Raw genomic sequence first — 2,639 nt, forward strand, 5'->3', positions numbered from 1 at the left:
TAAACACAAAGGATTCTTCATTCACTTGAATGATCAATTCTCCTCTGTCCACATCAATCACAGCCTTTGATGTGGCTAGGAAGGGTCGGCCAAGGATGATGGATTCATCCATGCACTTCCCAGTCTCTAGGACTATGAAATCAGCAGGGATGTAATGGTCTTCAACCTTTACCAGAACATCCTCTACAAGTCCATAAGCTTATTTTCTTGAATTGTCTGCCATCTCTGGTGAGATTCTTGCAGCTTGTACCTCAAAGATCCCTAGCTTCTCCATTACAGAGAGAGGCATGAGGTTTATGCTTGACCCTAGGTCACACAGGGCCTTCTCAAAGGTCATGGTGCCTATGGTACAAGGTATTGAAAACTTCCAGGATCCTGTCTCTTTTGAGGTAATCTCTGCCTAGTCAAGTCATCCAGTTCTTTGGTGAGCAAAGGGGGTTTATCCTCCCAAGTCTCATTACCAAATAGCTTGTCATTTAGCTTCATGATTGCTCCAAGGTATTTAGCAACTTGCTCTTCAGTGACATCTTCATCCTCTTCAGAGGAAGAATAATCATCAGAGCTCATGAATGGCAGAAGTAAATCCAATGGAATCTCTATGGTCTCATTATGAGCCTCAGATTCCCATGGTTCCTCATTAGGGAACTCATTGGAGGCCAGTGGACGTCCATTGAGGTCTTCCTTAGTGGTGATCACTGCCTCTTCCTCCTCTCCAAGTTCGGCCATGTGGGTCATGTTAATGGCCTTGCATTCTCCTTTTGGATTCTCTTCTGTATTGCTTGGAAGAGTACTATGAGGGAGTTCAGTAATTTTCTTTCTCATCTGTCCCACTTGTGCCTCCAAATTCCTAATGGAGGACCTTGTTTCAGTTGTAAAACTTTGAGTGGTTTTGATTAGATCAGAGACCATGCTTGCTAAGTCAGAGTGGCTATGCTTAGAATTCTCTGTCTGTTGCTGAGAAGATGATGGAAAAGGCTTGCCATTGCTAAACTTATTTCTTCCACCATTATTATTGTTGAAACCTTGTTGAGGTCTCTGTTGATCCTTCCATGAGAGATTCGGATGATTTCCCCATGAAGGATTATAGGTATTTCCATAGGGTTCTCCCATGTAATTCACCTCTTCCATTGAAGGGTTCTCAGGATCATAAGCTTCTTCTTCAGATGAAGCGTCCTTAGTACTGCCTGGTGCAGCTTGTATTCCAGACAGACTTTGAGAAATCATATTGACTTGCTGAGTCAATATTTTGTTCTGAGCCAATATGGCATTCAGAGTATCAATCTCAAGAACTCCTTTCTTCTGATTCATCCCATTGTTCACAGGATTCCTTTCAGAAGTGTACATGAATTGGTTATTTGCAACCATTTCAATGAGTTCTTGAGCTTCTGCAGGCGTCTTCTTCAGATGAAGAGATCCTCCAGCAGAGCTGTCCAATGACATCTTGGACAGTTCAGACAGACCATCATAGAAGATACCTATGATGCTCCATTCAGAAAGCATGCCAGAAGGACATTTTCTAATCAATTGTTTGTATCTTTCCCAAGCTTCATAGAGGGATTCACCTTCCTTCTGTATGAAGGTTTGGACTTCCACTCTAAGCTTACTCAATTTTTGAGGTGGAAAGAACTTTGCCAAGAAAGCATTGACTAGCTTTTCCCAAGAGTTCAGGCTTTCTTTAGGTTGTGAGTCCAACCATATCATAGCTCTGTCTCTTACAGCAAAAGGGAATAGCATAAGTCTGTAGACCTCAGGGTCAACCCCATTGGTTTTGATAGTGTCACAGATTTACAAGAATTCAGCTAAAAACTGATAAGGATCTTCCAATGGAAGTCCATGGAACTTGCAATTCTGTTGCATTAGAGAAACTAATTGAGGCTTAAGCTCAAAGTTGTTTGCTCCAATGGCAGGGATAGAGATGCTTCTCCCATAGAAGTCGGGAGTAGGTGCAGTAAAGTCACCCAGCACCTTCCTTGCATTGTTGGCATTGTTGTTGTTTTCGGCTGCCATGTCTTCTTCTTCTTTGAAGATTTCTGTTAGGTCCTCTACAGAGAGTTGTGCTTTAGCTTCTCTTAGCTTTCGCTTCAAGGTCCTTTCAGGTTCAGGGTCAACCTCAACAAGAATACTTTTGTATTTGCTCCTGTTCATATGAAAGAGAAGAGAACTAGAAAATATGGAATCCTCTATGTCACAGTATAGAGATTCCTTGAGATGTCAGAGGAAAAGAAAAATAAAAGGAAGAGGTAGGAGAATTCGAACTTATCAAGAGAGATGGAGTTCGAATTGTGCTTTGAGGAGGAGTGTTAGTCCATACATAGAAGGACGTGAGAAGAGGGGAAGAATTTTTGAAAATAAATTAAAAAGATTTTAAAAGCATTTTGAAAAATTAAAGAATGATTTTCGAAAATTAAAGTTGAAAGAAATAGTGATTTTTTTAAAAAGATTTTGAAATTAGAAATCAAAAAGATATGATTGAAAACTATTTTGAAAAAGATGTGATTAAGAGATATGATTGAAAAGTTATGGTTTTAAAAGGATATGATTGAGAAGATATGATTTGAAAAACAATTTAAAAAGATTTGATTTTGAAAATTAATGACTTGGCTAACAAGAAATTTAAAAGATATGATTCAGACATTAAA

The 2,639-nt window shown here is 39.4% G+C and overlaps 1 non-coding gene across 1 annotated transcript; it reads left to right on the forward strand.

Annotated features, from left to right (window-relative positions):
• Positions 1-1,498: 1,498 nt before the first annotated feature.
• On the forward strand, positions 1,499-1,602 carry LOC130951977 (small nucleolar RNA R71). The gene has a single exon (XR_009074176.1). It is a non-coding gene; the product is annotated as a small nucleolar RNA R71 (small nucleolar RNA).
• The last annotated feature ends 1,037 nt before the right edge of the window (positions 1,603-2,639 follow it).

Source organism: Arachis stenosperma, chromosome 1, assembly GCF_014773155.1.
Source record: "Arachis stenosperma cultivar V10309 chromosome 1, arast.V10309.gnm1.PFL2, whole genome shotgun sequence".
Lineage (NCBI taxonomy): Eukaryota > Viridiplantae > Streptophyta > Magnoliopsida > Fabales > Fabaceae > Arachis > Arachis stenosperma.